The sequence below is a fragment of the Ammospiza nelsoni genome, unplaced genomic scaffold (genome assembly GCF_027579445.1).
Source record: "Ammospiza nelsoni isolate bAmmNel1 unplaced genomic scaffold, bAmmNel1.pri scaffold_55, whole genome shotgun sequence".
Lineage (NCBI taxonomy): Eukaryota > Metazoa > Chordata > Aves > Passeriformes > Passerellidae > Ammospiza > Ammospiza nelsoni.
In genome coordinates this window covers 225,805-252,927 of record NW_026683193.1, presented here as the reverse complement: position 1 = coordinate 252,927, position 27,123 = coordinate 225,805, and the positions used below count along the sequence as shown (strand labels likewise).

At 49.6% G+C, this 27,123-nt stretch overlaps 1 pseudogene; it reads left to right on the top strand.

Annotated features, from left to right (window-relative positions):
- Positions 1-5,396: 5,396 nt before the first annotated feature.
- Positions 5,397-26,864, top strand: LOC132087212 (serine/threonine-protein kinase pim-2-like; annotated as a pseudogene).
- Positions 26,865-27,123: the final 259 nt, after the last annotated feature.

Here is a 27,123-nt window from a genome sequence, read left to right as displayed (position 1 = left end):
TGAAAACAATAGCTTAACACTGAGCTTTCAGGTCTCAGGGCCTGTGGCATGTGACTTTTCTCCTTCAGAGCCAGAGATTCTAGACAGGGCGGGGTCTTGTCTTCAGTGGTCTCCCAAGGATCATGAGGCAGATGAGGGAAGATTTGGACAGATTCTCACACTGGCTCACAAGGCTCACAGTGCCTTTCTGTGACCCGAATATGGGGCTCTTCCTGTTTGCTCTGGGATGCAAAACCTTTTCACTGCTTCCATGTGACTGAACTCTCGAGGTCCCTGATGTGAAATGTTTTAACACAGCTCCTGCTACAGCAGACAAGTTTGGATTTACAACTGTGAGAGGAGAGCTTTTCTTTTAGAATTTAAAACCCTGCCAAGTAGGCTGGAAGGAAAGAAGAAAAGGATTCAAAATCCAGCAGAATGTACTTTATTTTATAAAATGGGGTTGGCCCTGCCCTTTCTCCTTTCATAACCTGAGAAAAGTGAGCAGAAACGTGTGTTTCCCTTGTAGATAAAGTGTCACTGCTGAAAGAGTTCAGCTACCAATGGAATCACCTGAGTGGCCAAGCCCTGCTGGATGTCACCGAGCATATCACAGGCATGGCCTCCCCTTCTGAGCCAAGAGCTCTTCCCAGGGAGCATTTACAGGGAATGCCTGTGAGCAGACAGCAGAGCAGCTCCTCCAAACCAGGAGGTGCTGAGCTTGTCCCTGCTGCCCCATAGCCAAGGCAGGTGGGTTTGGCAGGTTTTCCCTGGCTGCTGCAGAGCTGGGCAGCACCTGAGATGGGGGCAGCGCTCGGCCTGGGGCTGAGCTCTCACTGGGGCATCTCAGAACCACCTCCAGCAAAGGGAGGGCTAAAAATGCCCCAGCTGGCTCCTCTCTGGGGAGCTCAGGGACATCTGTGATCTTTGAGGGGAAATGGTGGCAAATGCTGTTTCAGGGCATCAGTTTGTTTTGTACTCACAGAATTCTTGTTTTTCTCTTGGAAAGTTTTGAGGCTGAACCGTGCAGAGCCTGGGGGTCACAGCTTAGGCCAGAACTCAACAGAGGTATCAGAGGCACAGGTTTAGTGCAAGGCAGCCTCTGGGGCACAGGGACAGAAGCAGAGTGCAGAGGCTCCCTGCCTGTGCTGTCAGAGGGGCCTTGGACTGAGCCTTTCAGGGTGTGCACAGTGTCTGCCTGTGTCAGCGCTGCCCAAAATGCTACAAATGCAGCTGATAATTGATTCCTCAGCGGAGCTTGCTGTGTCAGCAATAGCCAAGGAATGGAAAAAGGATAATCTCAATATATAGCAGAGAAGATGATTGATAGCCTTGCTTCAACTGGGGCTAAATCCACTGCTAATTATTCCAACATCTTTGAATGCAAGGTTTAATACACTTTGTGTCTTCATTAGGAATCTCAAAAGGGCATGTTCAGCAATTGGGAATGTCAAAGGCCTTTTAAAGAGCATTTAAATAAAGTAGGTCTCCAGCTGTTGCCTTCTATACCAAGGCAGGTGACCTGGTTCTGAGGTACAGCTCGACAGCCCACTCTCCAGGGCCGTTCGGGCCAATGACACACGCAGACACCAATGTGGTGGACGGTCAAAAGGCGTTTATTACTTCTTCTCATGGGGTCTTATAGTCTTGGGGGTCTCTACGTCAAAAGGGGTTTGTCCTTCTTACCTATGGTTAGTAGGGAATGGAAAAGTACTGGGTAAGGAGTGGAAAGTTACTGGATTCAGTGGGGCAACATTCCTACTGTTAGTGGGGCCACATTCCTATGTTAATTTCTTATCTATGAGTAACTGAGGGTCTTATCTATGGGGAACAGAGGGTCCTGCCTTTCCGTGACATCGCGGCAATCTTCCGCAGCGCCTCTCCCTGACTACCACATCTCCCCCCCCTTTTCACAAATTAATGAGGTAGTCATGTACATAGGCACTGAAATGAGGTATAAGGTTGTAACTTAACAAGGGAAAGGGGTTTTGGGAAACCTGAGTAAGCTTTTGCCAGACAAGTTTAGAAAATCTCGTGACTGGCAGTGTTCCTTGGTTGAATTCCCTGGTTGAATTCACAGCGATTGTTGTCGCCCTATGAACAGGATGTTGGTCCGTTCCAGGCGGCTCTGAACGAATGAGACCAGCTTGTTCAGCAGGCATGGTCCGAAGGTGACTGTTAGAAACAGCATCGCCAATGGACCTATCAAGGCAGAAATCAGAGTGGTTAGCCAAGGTGATTGATTGAACCAGGACTCGTACCAGCTCTGTTGGGCCTCCCTGTCTTTCTGTCTCTGAGCCAGTCTGTTCCGGAGTTCTGCCATGGAGTCTCTCACGACTCCCGTGTGGTCTGCATAGAAACCCTTTCAAGGCGGCACACAGGCCCCCTTGCTGCATGAACAGGAGGTCCAGTCCTCGCCTGTTCTGCAAGACCTCTTCTGAGAGTGAGGAGACCGACTTCTCTAGATAGGAGATGGATTTCTCGATCCTCTGCAGGTCCTCGTCGATCGTTGCCTGCAGCTGGGACAGTCCTTGGTGCTGGGTCGCTAGGGCTGAGACACCCGTGGCCGTTCCTGCTGCTCCCAGGCTGAGCAGCATTGCGATAGTTATACCTGTCATTATTTCTCTTTTGTGGATCCGGCTGGGTCCCTCAAGAAGATGGTACATCTCTTCGTCTGAGTGGTACAAAACCCTAGGAACAATCAGAACTTGAACACAGAAGTCGTTAGAGTCATTGAATTTGGGAAGGAACACACAGGGACTCACTCCGAATCGCTGGCAAACCCACATCCCCGATGCGGATGGGATTGCCCACTTATTGTTTTTTCTGTTAGGCTTGACAATTTTGGTGCAGACGTTGCCTTTCCGCCTAGCTAGGGTTGCATTGCCAAAGCATCTGCCTTGGCCTGTGACTTGACTCAGGGTGATTCCCTTGCGAGGGGTATCCCATCTGCACTGGTGAGGGGCGTCGGCTGAGGAATAACTGAAGGGAGTGTTTAAAGTGACTCCTTCGTAAAAGGGGGGTTTGACATTGTAACAAAGCCAGCAGGATTCGGTTAGGTTAGGGTTGGATTCGTTCAGGGATACAAAGGTAGCTTCTAACATACGAAGGATTGGGTCTGCGTCTGACTCGGTTAAGCGGCTCATCTGAAAGGTTTCCGCTTGACCGGTCGGGACATTGCTGACCCCTGTGGGTAAGGTTTTGGGGTAGGTTATGTTTCTCCCTTTCGGCACACTTTTAATCACTTTGTTGGGTCTGACTGCTCGGGGTGCTGACGGTTGGAGCCTGATAATTTGCACGTTCACCCTCTCTTTTGACCCTTGAAGGACCACTGTCCACGTTCTGCCCGTGGCCCAGCTGGTGATCTGGCTGCAAAACCGTCATGTTGTAATCAGTGCACGCCCGAAAGTTAGGGATTTTATGTTGGTTTCGATGGGGGTTTTCGCGAAAAGAAGAAGGGTATTTTGCAGCCGATGGGTGCCCAGGTGAACTGTAAGAATTTGTCTGGCTCTTGTGGATCCCACCCAGGCCCCGACGGTCTGGCATCTGTAACTATGGTTTCGCAGCCCCAGTGCCCACAATATCCCCACCCTGGGTAATTGCAGTAGCTTTTCCCAGGGTTTGAAGCTGGGCACCAGTAGGATAGGTACGAGTGTGTGATGTGTGGGGAATAGGGGTTTACCCTTGGCTGTCCTGGAAACTGGTTGGTGATGCGGAGCACGAAGGATGGGGTGTTTGGTGTGGTGATTTCTCTGAGTGCTTCGCCACTACTAAGGTGTCGCATGACCCACCTGAATGGCCGATGGGGGTAGTGGTCTGGGCTGGCTTGCCCTCTGGCGACGAGCCCCAACAGCAAAATCACACAGAAACACCCTTGGTGCTTGGGTCTCACCCGTGCGGGTCTCTCGGGTGCTGCCTGGGAAAGCTGTGCCGGCTGGAGACAGCTCGCTGAGTTGCTGCCCTTCCCCGGAAGCCTGGGCTAACGCGGTCGTCCTGCCATTCCTGCTTAACTACAATCCGCCCCGCCCCATGAAAATGCATGCAGTTTATTTGCGTAATATCAAAAGTGAGCAGATCGTTATTGCTAGAAAGGTTGTCCTCGAGAGTGGGTACTACAGCTGAGTTGATCCCTATTTCTGAAATCGCTTTGGCTTCTTTTGGGTTAACTGGGGTATATGCCCTTTGTTGGCTCCCCCACGCTCTGGCAACCCCCCCCGGGAAAGCGTGCATGGAGGCTGCCGGTGCCCGGTCCCCACAGGCTGCTTTTATTTTTCCCCAATCGGTGAGTTTGTGTTGCGATTGCCTCCCGATATTGTTTTAAAGCTTTATTCGGTTTCGCTCGAAACCGCACCAATTCTGCTCTCTCGGTTTCCGAGTCCCAGCCGGACTTGGTCGGCTCTTCCGAGCTGTCTGAGCAGCTGTTACTTGACTTTGAGCCGGAAGCTGACTGCCGGTACACTTCCGGCGCTCCGTGCCGTTTTGTTCGGCTTCGACTTCGCTCCTCCCTTTGGGGGCGGTGCTGCTTCCTCCCCCTGGGGTCCCCCCGCCTCCTGCCAGGGGAGGTCCTTACCCTATAAGGACCTAATTTGAATAGAGCGCTCTGATTGGTTTTGCACTCTACCGCGGTGGCCGCCCCGTCTCCCCGCTTGCCCGCGCATGCATTGTTAAGCAGGCTGACTCCGTTTCCGCCCCCCGCCTCCTCCCTTCCGCCCTCGCCATGTGGTTCGGCGCCATTTTTAAACGCACATGGCGGGGACGAGTTTTTACCGATCCCGGCGGGGTCCGACAATCCGGCCTCGTTCCACGCCTCCTCCGCGAGTCCCTGCCAGAAGCATCGCGCGCGCTGCTCTGCTTCTTGCGCCGGACCGGCGGCCGGCGGGGAAGAGACGGATAGAGAAACCGCGGCTTTTTCGGACGGTTCCGCGGGGGGGCTAGGACCTGGCGGGCTCCGCGGGAAGGTCGGGGGGTCCCCTGGGGGTTCCGGGGGGTCTCCTGGGGGCTCCGGGGGGTCTGGACTCGGGCTCGGGAAGGGGTGGAACGCGCCCAGCCCCCGCATATTCCCGCCTTCAATCCGATCGCTCTCAGAGGCGGTCTGCGTCGCGGCCCCCACCCCCAGCTTTGGTGTAGCTAATAAACGTATACGCGCGGCTTCCCGCGTCTCCTGTTCTTCTAACGTCTTGCGTAGGGCCTCTTCTACTTTCCCCCACGCTTTGAGGTTTTTACCGCTGCCTGCGGACTTAGAGTCCTCTGCTGAGGCAGCAGTGCACTTCTCCCGCGCTTCCGAATATAATATATTTACCGGACGTTCGATCGTCCCCAGCTCTAGGAGCCTTGCAATAGCAAGATTAGAATTCCTGAGCTCACCTTTAATTCCCCATCGCTCATGAGCCTGACTTACGACCTTCGCTGTGGATTCCATGGTCCACGCTGGTCCGGGGGGCGTCCCCCCCCGCTGCGGTCAGACCTGCTGCCGCAGCCGCCGTCCTCGTTCCAGGAGTGTCCCCGTTCGCCGGGCGCAAGCCGCTGTCCCGGGTTTCGGCACCAGAATGTTGCCTTCTATACCAAGGCAGGCGACCTGGTTCTGAGGTACAGTTCGACAGCCCACTCTCCAGGGCCGTTCGGGCCAATGACACACGCAGACACCAATGTGGTGGACGGTCAAAAGGCGTTTATTACTTCTTCTCATGGGGTCTTATAGTCTTGGGGGTCTCTACGTCAAAAGGGGTTTGTCCTTCTTACCTATGGTTAGTAGGGAATGGAAAAGTACTGGGTAAGGAGTGGAAAGTTACTGGATTCAGTGGGGCAACATTCCTACTGTTAGTGGGGCCACATTCCTATGTTAATTTCTTATCTATGAGTAACTGAGGGTCTTATCTATGGGGAACAGAGGGTCCTGCCTTTCCGTGACATCGCGGCAATCTTCCGCAGCGCCTCTCCCTGACTACCACATCCAGCAATAGGGACTTTAGTTTAGCAGTTTTTATCTCTTTTTCAAATAAAGGAATTAACCATGAATTAGGACTACTTCAGAAAAAGCAGGTGTTCCCTCTGAGATTTAGTAGGAACAGACAGCTTTTCCTTACATTCAGTAGTTACCGATGTCTTTAATTACATTTAAACTCAAATGAATTCCCATTTTAAAATGGGTACCATAACCCTTTCCTGCTTAGCAGAATTGGTTTTGGGTACTTGCAGGAGCTCTTTCAATGTTGATGTCTGCTGGTGGATTAACAGCATAGAGAAAATCAAGTCTTTTCCGCCACAGAATACTAAATTGCTGCTAAAAAACATTTTGTCCGATCAGAAAATAAGAATGGTCTCCAGAGCATTTTAGGTTTTGTTCTCTCAGCCAAATCTGCCATGCAAGAAGCCTGTTGTTAGTAAACATTTGTCTGTGTTTGATATAGTTCAGTTCAGAAAATGGGCAGAGAGATTGCAGAGACAGTATGAGAAAACATTCGTGTTTTGGTTACATTTCAGTCTCCTGTGAAGCATTTTTCTTTCTCTACACCCCTATTTGAGTGGATATTATAAGAAAAAATGCCATTAACATTGGGAGGGCAAATGGCATTAAAATGTGGAGATGCTCAAATGCCACAGGAATGGGGTCTGGGTAATTGTCTAAGACACTCTGAGGTTTGAAACAGCTCTTTGTAGGAAGCCCCAAAAGCATTCTGCCAAAGACACCAGCTGGCCACTGATGTTTCTCATCCAGCTGTCAGGCAGCAGCCATCTCTGGTGGGCTGGAGTTTTGAGGTGTGTTCTAATCCTGCCCTTTGCTGTGAGCCACTGAGCACAGGGCAGAATCAGATTAGACATTTGGTACTTGACATCAGTTATAAAAATGGAATCATCCCTTTTATTAGAAATCTCTCAATTTCCTCTCTATGGTGCATTTCCAAATCTTCAGTGTGGGTTTAGACAACTTCTTAATGGAAATCAAAGGCAGTTGGACATTTCATTCATTGTTCATGCAGAGATTGTGAAATAATTTAGTAAAGGTAGGAAGTCTGCCACAGGGACAAGGCTCTGGTTGGAGCAATTAGTGCTGAGGGGTTGGTGGTTCTGTTTCCAGGATGCTCAGCTGCTTTGCCCGTTTCTGGACCAAGGGGCTCTGGGTGCTGTTTTGCTGCTCTTGGCCAGAGAGGCTGGCAAGAAGCAGAAGCAGAGGCAGATCCTTGTTTGCAGTGAGGCTGGTGGGTAAGGAGCTGTGTCTCTGTCCCGGCAGTGCTTGTGCACGGGGTTCATGCCAGGAGCCCTGAAGTCGCCCAGCGCGACGCCCTGCCCGTGCTCTGGTCCTACCTGGAGAACAAGGCGCTGCCTGTGCGGAGCGCCAACGTCCGCACCGTGGCCACCAAGATGGCCTCTGCCCTCTGCAAGGTGATGGGCACCCAGCTGAAGAAATGTGCTGCCAGCAAGCCTCCACATGTGCGGGAAAACCTCTCCAAAATGCTGGGCTGGTGAAGGCGAGATGTTCTCCAGAAAGCTGAGGAAGCGCTGAGTTGGACACCTCTGGATTTGCCTTTTGAGCTGTGCCAAAAATGACAGAATCCTAACGAAGGGTGTGCATGTGCCCCTGCTCTCTCCATTGCCCTTCCTAGTCATGGCATGGGGTCTGAAGCAGCTCCAGACTGAGGACAAGGTGAAGGCAATCATGGCTCAGCCTCACACAGAGGTGAGGGGGGAGCTGGGCCAATCTCTGCTGGCAGGAAGGGTCTTGTGGCAGCCCAGAGAGGCTGTGCACATTGCCAGGGAACAGCTGTGCCCTGCACGTGCCCCTGCAATGAGCTGTGCTGCTGCCAGTGCCCCTGGAGCTGTGGGGCTGCTGAGCTGTGGGGCAGGCAGAGGAGCAGGAGGGTGCATGTGCAGCTGAACCATTCCTGGAGAGCACAGGGCTCTGGGCTCCCTGCTGTCCCAGGGCAGCCCAGAGGCCAGGCTGTGCCTGTGCCAGCTCTGGGCAAGTGGCTCAGGGTTTGCCCTGGCCTGCCTCAGTGTCTGCCAGCAGGAGCATGTTTCCCTGTGCAGCTGTTTAGAAGTTTGCAGGAAATGTGTCCCAGGAAATATGGAGGTTCAGCTGCTTTAGGTTTGCATGGTGGCCTCTTTTTACTTTGTGTCTCCATTTTGCAGATCTGGCTGGTTACAGTCTTACTGAGAAGTTTTCTCTGGTCAGGAAGAATCTGCCGCCTGTATGAAGAGTGTTTGAAGAACAGGATTGATGCAATAGGCTTCATAGTTAGAGCTGTACGTATGTTTTGATCTTTAGATGTAATTTGAATTATTGTGTTTTGATTGTGTCTTTAAGTTTTGATGGCATACTTTTGATTGTATATATTTCATTTTGATGATGGAAAAAAAAGTAAATTAAAAAAAATAAATAAATAAACCAAGAGAAGAATATGTGACCAGGACCTGCTAGCCTAGAGATTATAGGAGTGCAGCTCACTCAATGTGCCAGTGTCCCACCACATCCTTTCATCATTGGGCCTCTCCTCTTCCTCTTTGGCCACCTTTTCTTTGTGTCATTTGTGCTGCTCTTTGTTACTTGGCATTACAACAGGGCCACACATTGACATGTTTGGGGGAAAATGGATCCAAAAGAATCTGTCTAGTCAAAGGTTTTCTACCTAGGTGTGTTCTGTGCTCACCAAAGGCCTGAGCAAAGAAACCAAGAGAAGTGTGCCCAAATCCCAAAGCTTTGCTCCTTTGCAATCTCCCACAGATCTGGCTCACAGGTGTCTTCAATCACAATTCCATAGGTAAGAAGAGGTCATGGATTTCACTGGGAAAAGATGCACTGCTTTGGCAAAGTCACCTGTATGTATATTTACCTGGGACAGCACTCCAGCTGTGTTGTTTGCACCTTGTTTGCAGAAGGATGAGTGCCCTGGGAGGCCAATGACAAGTGACAAGGGCTCCTCAAATCTGCACTGCAGCCTGGGTGCCATTCAGCCCAGAGCTAGGGGATCATTTGTTCCCATGGACCAGTGCTTGCCAATGTAGTGAATTCCTGCACAGCTGGAAGAAGCAATTCTGGATTCAGCTCCAGCTCTTGGTGGGCTGCATGATCATTGACAATGCTGCCCTTCCAGAAATTATTCTGCAGTTTCCTTTCATAGTCATTTGAAGCTTTTAAATTTCACATTTCAATTTGCTTTGCCTTAAGGAAAAAACACTTCTGGGCCCAGTGCAAACTGTACCCTTTTGACAGCAAAGTCCTCATGGTTGCCAGCTTCTGATGTTACACAATGTCACCTGGCTGCCTGTGTTTGCTTAGCTCTGGGTCTAGTCCCGGCCCAGTAAAGCCCAGGCAGGGTGGCACATTGCAGGGAAAATTGGTCCATGAGCTTCTGGGGTTGCCATCAGCAGCAGAGTGAATGTGCCCTTTGGGGATTTCTCTGGAGACAAAATTAGGGACCTGCTCCATGCCACAATATTCTCTTAGATCTTTCTAAAATATCCTAGAAAAGGCTGTGAAACTTCACACCTCCTTGCACACCCACTGTTTGAAGAGGGGCATTTTTGTCCATCCTCAAAGTCATTGCTCTTGCACACCAGAAACACGAACATCCACCAACAGGAATGATGCATGGTCCTGCTGCTGCTGATGCTGCAGAGCACTGGGCAGTGCAGGCCTGGGTGTTACCCATATGAGCACTTAATTTCCATTTCATGCTCCTTCAAGCTCTCCAGATCTCAGGGCTTTTTGTTTCAAAGCAGCCACTGCACCATCTCTAGGGAAGAACAGGATATGGGAAACAGCGACTGCCAGCCTTGCAGGGGTGTAGGGGAAAACCTGAAGTGTCTGCATCAAAAGATGAATGGGAAGAGTGTAATTGCCAAAGCAAACGCTTCGTTAGGATAGCAGGAGCAGTTCTTTACTGCATGCTTGCATGAAGATCATTTGGGATCTCCTTTTTGTATCATGCAGAAAAGGAGCTCTTAATAATACCACGCTACTTAAACCACATTGGGATGCAGCTCTGTAGTGGTTCACAATGAAGCAGACTGCCTGCTGTGTCACTGCCAGCCCTGGTGAGCTTGCAAGGGACTGTAATGTATCCCATGCCTGTTTTGCCTCCAAGCAAAGTTTGGTTTTCCTTATTAGTGTGGAGTAAATACAAGAGTAATAAAATGGACAATTAAACTGGCCACTTTGGAGGATATGCTCATGCCTTCGCATGTCAGTCCTGTACCTCATGCACCCAAGGCTTGTTAGTCATCAAGAAATATTTTAACAAAAAAACCTCAGCTCTCATGTTACATCTGAATAAAACTGCATCAGATCATCAAGAATTCTGCTGTCAGAGAGCAGAATTCAAGAGCCTTCCGACACTCGCAGCTGTCCCGGATTGCTGCAGCCATTGTGAAAAGCTGCTGCAGACAGAGTGTTTGGAGTTGGTTTGGGCCTTTATGAAAGATCTGTGGAGCAGTGTGCAGGGCTCTCCTGGCAGGAAACTGTTTGTCCAAGCCCAGGGACACGGTGCCGGCAGGAGCGGAGCGGCCCCGCTCCCAGCCCGAGAGTCTGTGGGCTGAGCCACGCCGGGGAGACAAGGCAGCGAGGGGCTCCAGCCCAGCTGCTTCACTGCCCTGCCCGCTCCATGGAGCTCTGCCGTGGGAGAAAGCCGACGCCGGATGAGTCCCCGAGCTTCCATCAGCTGCCTGAACTGCTCCGTGACAGCTCCTGTTCTTCCGAGAGAGACCCCGGCGCCTTCTTGGAACGCGTGTCATGGGGGCATTCTGTTTGATAATAAACTGCTGGGGGTTTTCCACTTTCATCTATCAGTAATAATTTCCTATTGCTGGAAAGGGGTTGTTGGAACACTTTAGAGGAGACAACTTATTGCACAATATCCTGTTTGAAGTTGTCTCAAACTGTGTGAGACAGATGGCTTCACACAGGAGCATCCCCAAGGCTCCTGAGGGGAAGGCACAGAGGAAGACAAACCCAGTATTTCTGAGGGAAACTCCTTGACACAAACCCAACCTGAGTTGTCAAACAGCAGACCTGATGTTTCGAGACATGGGCCACAGGGGAAACCTTTCAGTGTGTTTGGTCCAGGCTGGGCTATGCTCAAGGCAAAGGTGTGTCAGCGTGTTGGATAATACTCTTTTCTTGACCTAGAGATGGGGACACTGAGAGGTGTTTTAAAAACTTTTATTCCATTTTCAGTCTCATGAGAAGGGTGAGACAATACAGATGTTATAATTCACGCCACCACAATCAGAAGCCAACTACTTCCTAATTATAATACATTATAAGCGTTTCTTGCTCTATCAGCCTTTTGCCATGCCACGTTGTGAATGCCTTAAAACCAATTATTAAAACTGCCCCTCGTGGGTCCCACTACAATGCATCTTTCATAGCTCTGTTTTTCCAAAATCTTATTTGCAAGGCCATCTTTTGAAACTTTTTTCCAGCTTCATTTCTCTCTCAACAATATCTGTCCTATTCCATGGCATTTTTAAGTTACCATTTCTTGTCTCAAGGTTTATATACAGATTCATACGCTGTGGGCATTCTACTAGGCCCTAAAAGCTATCTACAAACCCATTTCCCACATCAGTGCACTTGGCTCCTTCTCTCCTCATTGTGCTGGGCAAGCACAGGAGCCCAGAGCTCCTGCAGAACCCATTGCAGCACTCAGTGGGAGCAAACTTGTGTCCAGTCCTCACCCGGAGCTGTGGTGCCTGGCATTCCACCACTCTGGAATGAGGAACTGTTCCTGCTCTTTCAGAAGGAGCTAAGGAGGTTTGGCCTTCAGATCAATTGTCTGCAGGATCCTGCAGTGCCTGGTGCTGCTCCCTTGCCAGCGGCACCCCAGGCCAGGGGGACACATCTGGGCTGCTGTGTCTGGCTCTGGGGCTCCCTGTTCTGGGCAGTGAGGAGGAGCTGCAGAGGCTCTGCAGGACTGACAGGATGGGCTTTGGGGCTGGCACGAGAAGCTGAGGGACCTGGGCTGCTGGAGCTTCTGAGGAGGAGGCCCAGGGCTCATCCTGCAACTCCTCCAAGGGTGGTTTCAGAGAATCCCAGAATCAGCAAGGGTGGAACAGGCCATGGAGATCATCAAGTCCACCCTGTGCCCTGACACTGTCCTGTCTCCCCTGGGCCTCCTCTCCTCCAGGATAAACAACCCCAGCAGCTCCCTCAGCCACTCCTCAAAGCTCTTGTGCTCCAGACCCCTCCCCAGCCTTGTTGCCCTTCTCTGGACACGCTCCAGCCCCTCCATGTCCTTCCTGAATTGGGGGGCCCAGAAGTGGACACAGCACTCGAGGTGCTGCCCAACCAGTGCTGAGCACAGGCGAAGAATCCCTGCCCTGCTCCTGCTGGCCACACCATTCCTGAGCCAGGCCAGGAGCCACTGGCCTCCTTGGCCACCTGGGCACACTGCTGGCTCCTGTCCAGCCTGCTGTCCATCAGTGCCCCCAGGTCCCTTTCTGCCTGGCTGCTCTCCAGCCCCTCTGGCAGCTTGCTAAAGGAGGGAGGCAGGGAGGGAACGGGTCCAGATCCAGTCCTTCCTGAAATGTGGTGTTTGCTGGCACTGCCAGTTCCCACATCTTGGTATTTCCCTATTCTGGTACAGCCCAAGTGCAGCAATTTGCTGGCAAAGAAAGCCAAAACCAAGCAAAGACCTGGTACCTACAGCAACCCAATCTCGGGTTTGCTGACACCGCCAGTACCCAGATCGGGAATGGTTCAGATGCCTGCACAGCCTAATTCCAGCAGTTTGCTGGCATAGAAAATAAGCATCTGGAAATTTCTCAGTGCCAGCAAAACCTAAATGCAGCAATTTTCTGGCAAAGAAAGCCAGATCCCAGCAGCTTCCCTGTGCTGCCACCAGCACCACCCAGATCTGGTGTTTGCTGCACAAGCGCCCCGATCTTGAAATTTCCCAGTGCTGGCACAGCCCAAGTCCAGCAATTTGCTGGCACAGAAAGCCAAAATCCGGCAATTTCCTGATGCCAATACAGGTGCCCAGACCTGGTGTTTGCTGCCACTGCCAGTGCTCAGATCTGGATATTTCCCTGTTCTGGCAGAGCCATGTCCAGCCATTTTCTGGTAAAGAAAGCCAAAATGTGGCAATTCCTTGCTACCGTCATTGGCAATGCCAAGATCTGGTGTTTGCTGGCACAACCAGTGCCCAGATGCGGGAATTTCCCGGTGCCAGCACAGCCCAAGTCTAGTAATTTCTGGCAAAGAAAGCCAAAACCTTGCAAATACCTGGTACCTACAGCAACCCAGTCTTGTGTTTGCTGACACCACAAGTGCCCAGATCCAGAATTTTTCAGGTTCCTGCACAGCATAATTCCAGCAATATGCTGGCACTGAAAGTTAGCATTTGGCAATTTCCTGGTGCTGGCACATTCCCCACCCAGATCTGGTGTGCACTGGCACTGCCAGTGCCCACATCTGGCAATTTCCCTCTTCTGGCACCACCCATGTCCAGAATTTGCTGGCAAAGAAAGCTAAAACCTGTCAATTTCCCCTTGCCAGCACTGCACAATCTGGAGTTTGCTGGCCACAGGATCCCAAGAAATAAGGAAGGAAAGAAGGAAGACAAAGAGGAAGGCATCCAGATACAGTCCTGCCTGGAGCCTGGAGCCTGAAATGGGCTGTTTGCTGCCACTGCCAGTGCCCAGATCTGGAAATTTCCCTATTCTGGCACAGCCCAAGTGCAGCAATTTGCTGGCACAGAAATCCAAAACCTGTGGCAGCTTCCTCTTACTGGCTCTGGCACCACCCACATCTTGTGTTTCATGTAACTAGAACCAAGATTTGGAAATTTCTCAATGCCAGCAGAGCACAAATCCAGCAGATTTCTATCACTGGCAACGACATCACCTAGATCTGGTGTTTGCTGGCAACGCAAGTGCCCAGATCTGAAAACTTCCTAGTGCTGGCACAGCCCAAGTCCAGCGATTTGCTGGCACAGAAAGCCAAAATTTGGAAATCTGCAGGTTCTGGCTCCAGCACCATCCAGCTCTGGTGTTAGCTGAGACCGCTGTGGAGAGATTTATTAATAATTGGTTAGCTGAGAAAGGCTACGCTGAAATAATGCCGCTGGTTAAGCTGAAAGAGAAAAGCCAGCAGTCAGCAAGCTAAAAGGAAAGGTCAGCAGTGACTTTGCTGCAACATGAGGAAAGGGAGTAGAGATATTCCTGAATATATCCTGAGAATATGTGAAAAGTATCAAAAGTAGAACCATAGGAATGTAGAAGTAGGCGTAGATGCTGATATGTAAGCTGACCAATCCTGAGCTCAACTTTTGCAATATGTATGAAGCTTATTATTAACTGTATTTAACCCGCCGTACTGATCAATAAAATTAGGCCTATGATGATCAACGGATGTCTGGGTCTCCTTCCGTCGACAAATGGTGGAGAATGCGGGCATAACCGAATCTCTGCCCTTTTTCTCGATTAAAAGAAAAAGGGATTACGCCACGGTCGGGAAGTTGGGTTTGGGTCCCGGCAGCAGGGACGGTGCCGGAATTTGAAGCACCCTTAAGGTTCACAACGGTAGACTTAAGCCAATACGTGCCGCAAGAGCCTAGAGAGCTGCAACAGCGCTGATTAAAACAGCATATGATTTATTTACCGCCTATTTAGAGCGGCGTGGGATAAAGGAGATAGATTTAAAAAAAGAGTTACCAGGGTTATTAGCCTATGGCCATGCTAAGGGTATTTTTTCTAACCCTCATACAGTTCATGAGCTAGCAGAGTGGAAGAAGTTTGGGGAAATATTGTGAGATACAGTGTTGGACGATGATAAGTCAGCAAAGAAATTCGAGAAGTTATGGCGGGTGGTGTATAACACGTTACTGCAGCAGGTCTCTGAGAGAAAGGCAGCAGAAAGGGCAACAGAAGCTCATAGGAGGAATATAGGGTATAGTCATGAGGATGATCCCCTGGCACCTTCTGTAACTAAGATACTTATGCCTAAGGGTCCCCAGGAAAGTAGTGTAGAAGATTTTCCTATAGGCGCAGTGGAACCGTCTGCACCTTTCCTGTCTGAGGGGGAGGGCGAGTCGGATAGTAGGAGTAAGAGCAAACCAGCTTTGCCTCCGCTACCGGCTTCGGGCAGGTCAGATAGTGGGGGTGTGAGCAAGCCAGCTTTGCCTCCGCTACCGGCTTCGGGCGGGTCGGACGGTGAGAGTGGGAGCAAGCCAGCTTCGCCTCCGCCGTCAGCCTTGCCTCTGCTGCTTCCCCTCAATGAGCCGGCTCCAGTTACAGCTCCAGCGGGGGGGCTGATTGCCCCCCGCGGGCCGTCTCAGCTTGAGCCGGCTCCGGTTTCACTGTCAGCTCCTGCGGGGGGGCTGCTTCCCCTGCTTCCCCCGCGCGAGCCAGCCTCTGCTTCACTGCCTTCCCCGTGCGAAAACTCAGTGCCTGCACCGAAGCGCCAGCAGCATAGCACCCTTAAAGAGTCAGATCCCATCCCAAGGGCACACCGTGATCCATGGGAAGAGATAGCTAAACAGAAGAGAGAAGCTTAAGCTGCTTTGGTGAAAGAAGTAATGCAAATGAGAGATGGTGAAGCAGTAGAAATAGCTTCTAGTCTTGCATGCCCAGTTACATACACACCACACTATGATGCACAGAAGAACCTTACGCATAATATAGCAGAATATACTCCCTTAGATTGGAAGCTGTTAACTCAGCTACGTTCTACGGTTAGTCAGTTTGGAGTAAAAAGTAAACCTGTTAAGCAAATGCTAAATTATCTTTTTAATACTCAAGTTTTATGTCCTAATGATTTAAGAAGAATAGCTCGATTGATATTTACTCAGCATCAGCAGTTACTATTTAACGCCCATTGGCAAGCGTTGGTGAACAAATCAGTTGCTGTACAACGAGCCCAGAGAGACCCACTACAAGAAGTGACAGTAGAAGAGCTGATAGGCTTAGGGACATATTTACGTACAGAGGCACAGATGATATCAAGACCAGATAAACTTAGAGAAGCTATGAAGTTAGTGCGTGCTGCAATAGATATAGTTAAAGAGCCAGGAGAGTTACCGGCTTATATAAGTATTAAGCAAAGAAGAGAAGAATCATTTGAAAATTTTATTGATAGAGCAGCTACTGCCATAGATCGAGCCGGTGTCGCAGACTACATGAAGGGGGCGCTATTGAAGCAGTGTGCCTTGCAAAATAGCAATCCAGCAACCCAGAGAGTGTTAGCTACTTTAAAAGCAAATTAGACTATTGAAAAAGCATTAGAGCGAATAGCATTAATGCCAACAGCTTCACAAGCATTTATAGTAGAAGCCTTAAAGGAATTAAGATTAGAGTTACAAAAGCAAGCAGAATCTGCTCAAAATCAAGTGTTAGCTGCTCTTGCTCCTCTCCGAAATGGCTCCACGCAAAGAAGTTTGAAGCCATTCCTTAAGTGTTACCGATGCGACAATGAGAGACACACACGCCAAACCTGCCGAGCGACTGGTGTATAGTGTCAACGCTGCCAATCCAGCTCCCACAACACTACAGCTTGTAAGCGCCAGTCGAGAAACCATCAGCGGAGCGCGCATCTCGGGGGCCGCGCCCAGACACAAGTTGCCACCGTGACATCGAGAACACCAGCAGCTGCTGTGACATCGCTGCCACCTCCTGTCTGCAACCTGCAACAACAGGGAGCCTCAGCTTAGACTTATCAGCAGCAGTAGACGTCACACTAATGACGAATCGGCCTGAGAAGATACCCACTGGAATAAAAAGCCCTCTTATATTAAATAGACAAACATGTAGAACATTATTGCTGGGACGTTCTTCTATAACTATGTTGAGATTATTTGTTTTGCCTGGTGTTATCGATGCAGACTTTACTGAAGAAATACAAATCATGGCTTACACCCTTTATCCTCCGATTAAAATTACAAAAAGACAACGCATTGCACAATTAATACCACTGTCACAAATGACATCAAGAATACAATCATTTACTGGACAAACACGAGATGAAAAAAGTTTTAGCTCTACTAGTGTTACACTTTTAACTGTAGATTTACAAAATAGACCAAAGCAAAAAGTTAGAATTACTTATGAGCATCAAAGCATTACCCTTTATAGATTATTAGATACAAGAGCAGATACTAGCATCATTTCTCCAGAAGCATAGCCACAACACTGACCTCTATTTCCCTCATCAAACATGCTCACAGGAGTAAGAAGATTTACACTGGCAAGCAAGTCGCCGTCTTTGTCTGTGTGTATTAAGAATCAACAAATATCTGCTGTGTTTTCAATTGTTCAACTACCTCCTACAGTTTCTTGTTTAATTAGAAGAGACATTTTAACACAATTAGGAGTAGTGTTAACTAATCAACACCCTTTGGGGTAATTGCCATTGCTTGGACTTTCCCCATTCCACTCACTTAGAAAACAGATACACCGGTAGTAGTTAAGCAATGGCCATTAAAAAGAGAGAGTCTTATGCATGCCCATGAATTGATACAAGAGCAATATACAAAAGAGCACCTACGACTATCTACAAGCCCTTGGAATACACCTATTTTTGTAATCAAAAAGAAATCAGAGAAATATCGTTTGATACACGATTTGAAAGCTGTGAATGACCAAATAGAACCAATGAGAGCTTTACAGCCTAGTCTTCCAAATCCAGCTATGATTCCAGAACACTGGCCACTTTTAATTATTGACCTAAAGGATTGTTTTTTCACTATTATCCTACATCCTCATGACATGAAAAAATTTGCTTTCACTTTACCAGCAATAAATCGTAGAGAACTAGATAAAAGATTTGAATAGATGTCTCTTCTGCAGGGCATGCGCAACTCTCCCACTTTATGTCAGCTTTATGTTGATGCTGCTTTACAGCCACTACGTCGCAAATAGCCAGCAACTATAATATATCATTACATAGACGATATTTTGTTTGCACAGCAACAGCCATTCTCCTCTTTACAGATTGAAACCATTAAAAATACTCTTGCTGCATATTCACTTGTTATTGCTACAGAGAAAATTCAAGCTACAAAGCCCTAGAAATATTTAAGATAGACTCTGATAGATCAAATAGTAATACCACAAAAATTAGAATTACAATTAGACATTAAAACTTTACATGATGCACAGAAGTTGCTGAGAGACTTACAGTAGCTGAAGCCTATTGTGAGAATACCAAATCATTTACTAGAAGCCCTACGGCCTTTGTTGAGAGGCGTGGACCCTACTACTCCTGTACACCTGACAAAAGAACATCATCTTGCCTTGCAGCAAATTAGTAACTGTGTACAGCAAGGGTATGTGTCTCGTCGACAACTCGACCACCCCATTGACCTTACTATCTAGAATAGCCCTTGCCACTTGCTTGGTGCCCTCTCTCAGTTGCAGAAGAAAACGGGGGAGATACGGGTGTTGGAATGGTTATCACCACCACTACAGCATAAGAAAACAATATCTTCAAAAATTGAACAATTGGCTGCATTAATCAAAAAGGGGCGTCTCAGAATTCTTGAAGTGGATGGTAGAGAACCTGCTACTATTAGATTGCCTATGGAAAAAGAAACCTTGGACTGGTACTTGATTAATTCAAAGAATTTACAAGAAGCATTATTGATGTCACCTGCTAAAGTAGAGACTAGTAAATTAGTGCCTAGAATTTTGCAATAGATGACAGAATGGAACTAGATCACTCGACCTTTGAGAGAAGAACGCCCCATAGAAGGAGCTATTACAGCTTTTACAGATGCAGGAAAGAAATCAAGGCGTGCTGCTGTTACCTGGCAAGAAAAGGGACAATGGAAGCATCAACTCCTCACAGCAGACCCTGCAGATAGCTTACAAACTTTGGAATTGTTAGCAGTAGTATGGGCGGTATCCAACTTACAGGAGCCTTTAAATGTGGTCACAGACTCTATGTATGTTGCAGGAGTAGCCAAACGAATAGAGGAAGCAGCAATTAAAGAAGTGAATAATAAACGATTGTATGAGTTACTGATACAGTTAAGGAAGGCTTTACGAGAAAGAAATGCAGCATATTTTGTGATTCATATTAGGAGTCATAAGTGGTCTGAAGGTTTAGGAGAAGGGAATGAACGTGCAGATAAATTGGTTACCCTACCCATTGATAATTCTTGTCCTATTGACAAGCACACATTGGCCAGAGAAGCACATAGTAGATATCATCAAAATGCAAGAGGATTAGCAAAACACTTTGAGCTGAGTTTGTCAGAAGCCAAGGCCATTGTCAGAGCATGTCCAACATGTAGTTATCATAATGGTGGGATAGGTCTAGGCATCGGGGTAAATCCTCGAGGTTTAGAAATAAATGAGAAATGGCAAATGGATGTTACACACATAGCCAGATTTGGTAAAGTCAAGCATGTGCACGTCACCATAGATACATATAGTCATTACATATGGGCTACGGCTCAGGCAGGAGAGAAAGCTACACATGTTATCAGACACCTGTTAAGTTGTTTCGCTGTTATAGGAGTTCCAAAGAGTATTAAAACCGATAATGGTCCAGCTTATGTAAGTGCTAGGGTTCGGAAATTTTTGAATCAGTGGTCTGTTAAGCACGTGACAAGTATTCCACACTCTCCTACTGGACAGGCAATAGTGGAAAGAGCAAACAGTACCCTTAAGCAGTATATTGAAAAACATCAAGATTTGGCAGATCCACAAGCATGTTTAGCTAAAGTTTTGTATGTGATTAACCATTTATGCATTTTTGGGGAAGATGATACCCCCCCTGCAATGAAACATCATCCGAGGTCAGGTCAAGAAAATACTAAGGAAACAGAGGTCTGGGTTAAGTATAAGAACCCGAGTACAGGATTATGGGAAAAACCTGCAAAAGTATTATATTGGGGTCGGGGGTATCTTTGTGTTTCCTCACCTACAGGCCTTTGTGAGTGCCTGCTAAGTGGACTAAACCTGTTTTTGATGCAGCCTCTGGTGGATCGCCTTACGGAGGAGGACAGGGAGCGACTGGGGAAGAAACTGCTTCTAGTCCTACAACCACTACTGTTTCAATTGAAGGGGTACTCGGAAGCGGTAGACAGAGCACTGACACGTCACTATCGGACAGCCCAGGAGCTGATTGGTTTTATTAACTCATTATCAACTTTTCATTTAACGAATCCAGCGAAACTACATTGTCTTGACTGTTACAATCCACATTGTGCTGCCTGGATAGCTCTACGTTGTGGGGGTTGTGAAAGAACTTTTTAGATAGAACAATCACTATTGTGGGATTTGTGGTGTCATACTTGTGAACAAGAGCACACGTGGAGTAAAAGTTGGCAAGATGAATTAAGGAGACAAACAGGGCAAAATGCATATATAGCTTTAAATCTTTATGAGTCTCCTGAACAGAAAATTCTTGCTTATTATCGATGGGAACTACAATGTATTGTGAATAGAATTAAGGTTCAAAGTAAATCACGTATAGTTTCTATAAAGTGTAGGAAATTAGTGCCTTTAACACAGCATTCAATTGTAGGACCCTTCAAAGGGGATCCTGATAGAGCATTAGATTGCTGCATTGACAAGTTGCAAAAATTGAGTTTGCAAGTGGCAAGACCAGTGAAATCAGGAGCAGCAAGATTAAAGACAGATAAGAAAAAGAAGGCAAAAGGGGAAGGGTCTCATTTGAATAAGGGTATCAGTGATTGCTAATTAATTTTCTATGATTAGAACACTTTTACAGTTGTGGGACCCTCGGGAAGATATAGTTGTTGAGGAGGATAACGAACAAGAACTACGATTATGAAATAAGATACGTCTTGTGTTAAAGAGAGACCTTGAGCTGTTAGCCTCATACAGTAAAAAGGCAGAAGAGGCTTTGCGATCACCGCCATTGAATTGGTTGCTTTGGATTGAAGAACCACAATTTCATACTGGTCCTTACTTATATTCACTTCCTTGTTATGTTTGCAAAAGGGATAATGATAAATGCTATGCATGGGTAGCTTTGCATTGTGCAGATTGTAATCAGGTTTATTGGTATTCACAGAGGTCAGTAGATTATTTATGGTGTAAACCTTGTTCTGGAAAGTGGATTCGAAATTATTTCTAGGTTAGAGCTCTTGAACAAAGTACTGGCCTGCCAGGACGGACAGGATTACAGCTTTTTGAGAGTGCAGAACAAGTGATTATAGCATATCTTAGGTGGAAGTTGCAGGAAAACCTTAGAATATTTGAAATTAATAAAGCCTCACGCATCATAGCAGCTCGCTGTAAAGCTGATTTGCCTTCAAACTTATCTCATGCTATACCTGTGAGCAAGGATGCTGATTTAGAATTAGATCAGTATATTCAAAAATTAACTCAGCCTTACAATAGACAATCTAACAAACCAGGGAAAAAACAGCGAAGAAAGGAAAAACAACGCAAGCAGAAGGAAGAAAGGGAGAAACAAAGCAAGCAGAAAGAAAAATGAGGTTTGTTCTTGTTATACTGCTCAATGCTGTAGCAAGTGAAGCAGTAGGAATAACACACTTTAGTCAACCAAGAGAAAATTTATGGGTGACACTTGCTAATCAAACTAACCAATCATCACTTTGTCTTAGTCTTGGAAGAGTCACTAACCCATTTCGAACATGCCTGGTGGGACTTCCGGTGTGGTCTCCTGGAGAATTTTGCAGTTTGATAAACAACCAAACCTTATGTATGTCTAACATGTCAAACATCACATTGCCAGTGCAACAAGGGTATACTGCAGGTCAGAGTGATGGCTATCGTCAATGCTTACTAATCCAATCACTTAACACCTCTTTGCATTCTCCTCCTGAGGAATTGGATCTTTTTGGAAGTACAAATGCCAGCGTATCTAACACTACAGCTGGTGGATAGTTTAGCTTCAGACTTTTGGGTGCTCAGAATTTAAACCAACCTAAAGAAACATGGGCCACCCTAGATTCATCCCTGAATGTGAGTGAATTCTCTCCACAGCATTACAATCAGTGTAACGGCACAAATATCACAGCACCAATGAAATTACCCACAGGAATATTTTTGATTTGTAGAGACAGGGCGTGGAATGGCATACCAGCTAAACCACAGGGTGGACCCTGTTATTTGGGAAAATTGTCACTGTTTCACCCTAATGTGTCCTTGCTAATGCAGCTGAGTCAAAATTCAAACAGGAAAAAACGTAGCATACATGATTTAGACTGCAGCAAGATAGGAGATCCACGGTTTTGGGGCACATTCAAACAGGTAGTAGTTTCAACTATCATGCCAGGAGGATCTGCCAATAAAGCCATGAATTTAACAAAACAATTAAGATGCTAGGCAAAAGATGAGTTGAACAAGACATCACAAATTCTAGACATGTTAACTGCAGATGTGCAAAGTGTTAACCATGCTGTTTTGCAGAATAGAGCTGCTGTAGATTTTTTGCTCTTAGCACAAAGGCATGGATGTGAAGAGTTTGAGGGAATGTGTTGCATGAATCTGTCTGATCATTCAGTGTCCGTTCACTCTAAGATAAAAGAATTGCAACAGAGACTTCACAAACTTAAGGAAGAAGACGGTTTAGGAATTGACGAATGGCTTAAAAGCTTAGGACTTGGACCGTAGCTGAAGAACCTTGTGATCTATGCTATAGGCCTGCTAGGTGTAATCTTACTGTTTTTGCTTATTTTGCCTTGTATCTTTAACTGTATTCAAAACATGGTCAGCCGTACAATAGCAAAAACATGGCAAACTAATCTCCTTGCGCAAGAAGAAAACGGGGGAAATGTGGAGAGATTTATTAATAATTGGTTAGCTGAGAAAGGCCACGCTGAAATAATGCCGCTGGTTAAGCTGAAAGAGAAAAGCCAGCAGTCAGCAAGCTAAAAGGAAAGGTCAGCAGTGACCTTGCTGCAACATGAGGAAAGGGAGTAGAGATATTCCTGAATATATCCTGAGAATATGTGAAAAGTATCAAAAGTAGAACCATAGGAATGTAAAAGTAAGCGTAGATGCTGATATGTAAGCTGACCAATCCTGAGCTCAACTTTTGCAATATGTATGAAGCTTATTATTAACTGTATTTAACCCGCCGTACTGATCAATAAAATTAGGCCTATGATGATCAACGGATGTCTGGGTCTCCTTCCGTCGACAGACCGCCAGTGCTCAGACTTGGAAACTTCCTGATGCCTTCACAGCCCATGTCTAGCAATTGTTTTTTAGCTAGCTGGGGCAGGGAAGTTCCTTGGACTGTGACTTTCTTTTTTCTTGGAACTGTTTAAACCTGCTCTGGACTGAAAACCCAGAAAAACACCGGCAGCAGCTCACACCTGTGGCCCACCGAGGTCTGGGACACTGCATTCCAGCACCAGAGGGACTTAGAAGAGACCGAGGCAGCCAACTACAACCCACAAAAAGGACTTTCTGAATTTGCCATCTCTTCAGCATTGTCAGAGGTTTGATTTAATATTATTCATTTTTCATGCTTGTGATTACTTTACTTGTTAAACAAACTGGGGTTTTTCACTTTTCTCAAGGGAAGTCTTTTCCTGAACTAGTCGGGGAGGGGACGCTTGAACTTGCTTTCTAGATGGACCCCTTTTGGAGATTTCCTCCCAAAATTTGCCCTAAACCAGAACAGTCACAATGAAAACTTCACATGTGGCATAATTCCCTGATGGAAAATCTTGCAACAGAAACTTGACCTCGTTCTCCATGAGAGGTTCTTGGGGAGAGCAGACAGGAGAAGATTCCTGGAAAACTGAAACAGCTTTCCAGAAGTAAAATGAAAACGAAAGAAACAATCTAAGATGTTTTCCCTTATCTATTTCTATGCTCCCCTTTTTCATGTTGCATCCCAGTAATTCCAGATGCATCTCATCTCTAAGATCGATGACGTAGTGATTTTTAGACACTCTAAAATACCATGAGCCACACACAGTTTTCCTTCCCCTGTTTTTACTGGAAAGCAACACTGGAGGTGAAAGTGCAGTGCTGGGCTCAGGTAGGAATCCTACCCCAAGGGAAGGTGGCCCGACAGTGTTTGCCCCTCAGCAAGGACAACGCCCAGCAGCGAGCGAGGGGATCGCTGTGCCAGTGTGCAGGAGTCAGGGCTCTGCATCCGGGCTCAGGGCTGCAAAGTTCCCGTGTTTGGGCAGACGGAGGGGCTGTCCCCGGGGCGCGCGGGGCTCGAACGTGGGGCTCGTGGGGCGAGCGGGGAACGGACACGGGGACGAACGGCCCCGGTGCCTCAGTTGCAGCAGCGGCAGCGGCGGCAGCAGCAGCGGCGACAGCAGCAGCAGCAAACAGATAGTTTTAAACACTCTTTCTATTTCTCTTTTTCTTTCTCTTCTTCTTTCTCTCTCTCTCCCTTTCCCTCTGTCGGGCACCCTTCTCTCGGGGTCCCTTGCCCGGCGTCCCTCTCCTCTCCCCGCCTCCCTCCCCCCTGCAGGGCCGGGCCATGCCCCCGGCCCGCCCCCGGCCCCGGGCTTGGCTGCCCCGTGCCCGGCCCCGGCCGTCCCGCCGCGGTCTCGCCTCCGCCCGGCTCTGGCCGTGCTGGCGGTGGCGCTGCTGGGCGGGCATCAGTGCCTGGGGCGGGGGCGGCATCGCCGCCCTTCGGCTCCGCCTGGCCCGAGCCCGGCCCCGGACCCGACCTCGGCCCCGCCCCCGGCCACAGCCCCGGCCCCGGCCCCGGCCCCGGCCCCGGCTCCTCCCGGGGCCCGCGGAGCACACACGCGGCGCGGCCGCTCCCGCCGCCTCCGCTGCGGCTTCCCCGGCCCGAGCTCCGCCGCTCGGCACCGCGGCCGCCGGCCCCGAGCCTCCCGTGCCGCGTTCCCGGGAGCGAACGCCTGGGCATGGCCGGCCCGGGGCGGGTGAGGGGCGCTCGGGGGCCGTGGCTGGCCCCGGGCCGAGCGCTGACCGCCGCGTCCCGCCCGCAGGGACAGCGCAGGAGGCCCTGCAGGAGCGGTACCGGCTGGGATCGCTGCTGGGGCGCGGCGGCTTCGGCAGAGTCTTCGCGGCCACGCGGCTCTCGGACGGCGCCCCGGTGAGCGGCGGGGCCGGCGGCGGGCGCAGGAGGAGGGGATGGAGGAGGAGGAGGGCGGAGGGCGGAGGGCGGAGGATGGGGCTCGCAGTGCGGGCAGCGAGCTCACCCCGCTGCTCCCCTTGGCTTGCAGGTGGCCATCAAAAGGGTGCCACGGAACCGCGTCCGGCACTGGGGCGAGCTGGTGAGTGAGCGGGGCCAGCAGCCGGGGCTGCCGGCCGGGGATGAGCCGGGGCCCGGCACGGTGGGAGCCGCCAGGACGCCCCGAGGGAGAGCGGGCGTGGGGCCAGCGCAGGGCGCAGAGCATCCCGGGCTGGCTGAGGGCTTCCCCAGGCCCGGCACGGCATCGGCCCCACTGACGGCGTCGTGCTCCTTCCGCAGCCCGACGGCACCAGCGCACCCCTGGAGGTCGTGCTGCTGGCCAAGGTGTCCACTGGCTTCCCCGGTGTGGTCCAGCTGCTGGAGTGGCTCGAGCTCCCCAACTGCATCGTGATGGTGCTGGAGCGGCCAGAGCAGTGTCAGGACCTGCAGCGTTTCATTCGGGCACGGCAGTTCCTGCCCGAGGAGGTGGCGCGGGAGCTGTTCCGCCAGGTGCTGGAGGCCGTTCGGCACTGCACCAGCTGCGGGGTCCTGCACAGGGACATCAAGCCAGAGAACATCCTGGTTGACCTGGACACCGGGCAGGCCAAACTGATTGACTTTGGCTGTGGCACCTACCTGCAGGACACAGTCTACACTCACTTTGCAGGTGAGCCTACTCAGGGCTGTGCTCCCGCTGCTGACGTCTCATGGCCCAACATCTCCCAGCCCAAGCTGGCTGTGGCAGCGGGGATTCTCCCTTTTGCTGCCAGTCAGGGCACTGAATCTTCAGCTGAGTTGCTTTAGAGCAGGGCTGGGTGGGCAGCCATCTTCCAGCCCTGCTGGCAGCCTTTGCCAGCCACTCTGCCCAGGACTGGGACTGGGCTGGGGCAGCCAGCCCGACCAAACCCCCCGTGGGTGGGGGTAGCAGAGAGGGAGGGCGGAACCTGTGCCCCAGCCACTTTGGTGTGCAGATGAGAGGAAGGGCTTGGACTGGTCCACTCGCCCTGTTTGCCTTGACTTCATAATATTTTTGGGGCAATGCAGGCAGGGAGGATAAGGGCAGGTTTTTTCCCCAGCATGGAGTGGGTTTTTCCTTTGCATGTCATGGTCGGGCCTAGCCAGGGCTGCCCTCTTCCAGCACCAGAGGCTTCTTTTCCAACCCTAACTTTGTGCACAAGTCCCAGGTGCTGGCAAGAGGGCAGTGGTCACCCTGTGTGCCCCTGATGCAGCCCCTGCAGGCGCAGGGATGCTGGGGCCAGGCTCTGGGAGCAGCAGCATCCCCCTGATGAACTCCATCTGTATTCCATAGGAACACTGTCGTACAGCCCCCCGGAATGGAACAACTTTGGCTGGTACCATGCGAGGCAGCAACGGTCTGGTCCCTGGGCATCCTGCTGCACCAGATGGTCTGCTGGGAGCACCCTTTCAGGAGGGGCCAGAACCTCAGCTGGGGCCAGCTCCCGCTGCCACAAAGGCTCTCTCAAGGTGGATCCTCATCTCTGGGCACAGGGGGAGTCCCAGTGCTGGGAGCCAGCAGCGGGATCGTGGGCATCCCGCTCTGGCAGCTGCTGAGGAGGTGGCACATGTTCTGCTCTCCTCCAAAACAGGGAATTGATGGGAAGGTTTAGGCCCAGCTCTGAGCACATCCAGCATGGCCTGGGCATGGGAATAGTGGGGCAAAGCAGACAGGAGCCTTCTCTGGCTGACCGTCAGTTTCTGCTTTTTCTCCCCAGAGTGCAAAGACCTGATCAGGTGGTGTTTATCCGTGAACTCCTTGGACAGACCCACACTGGAAGACCTGTTCTGTGATCCTTGGATGTGGGATATTCCTCTGCCATAGAAGAAGGGAGAGAGCCACAGGCACACTTTGATCCAGAGCCCTGGTAAGTTCCTACTCCACATGTGCCTTGGCAGTCAGAAGCAAAGGAACCCAGAGCTTTTTGCGCTGCCTGTGTCACTGCACCGGGGTCATGGGATGGGAACACGCAGCCCTGGTGCTGGAGCTGAGCTGCTCTGCCCAGCACTGGTGGCCGCCTTCCCAGCTGGTTTTGCTTGTCCTGGTTTCCTGACAGCTGGGGCCCTGGGCAGAGCCCTGAGAG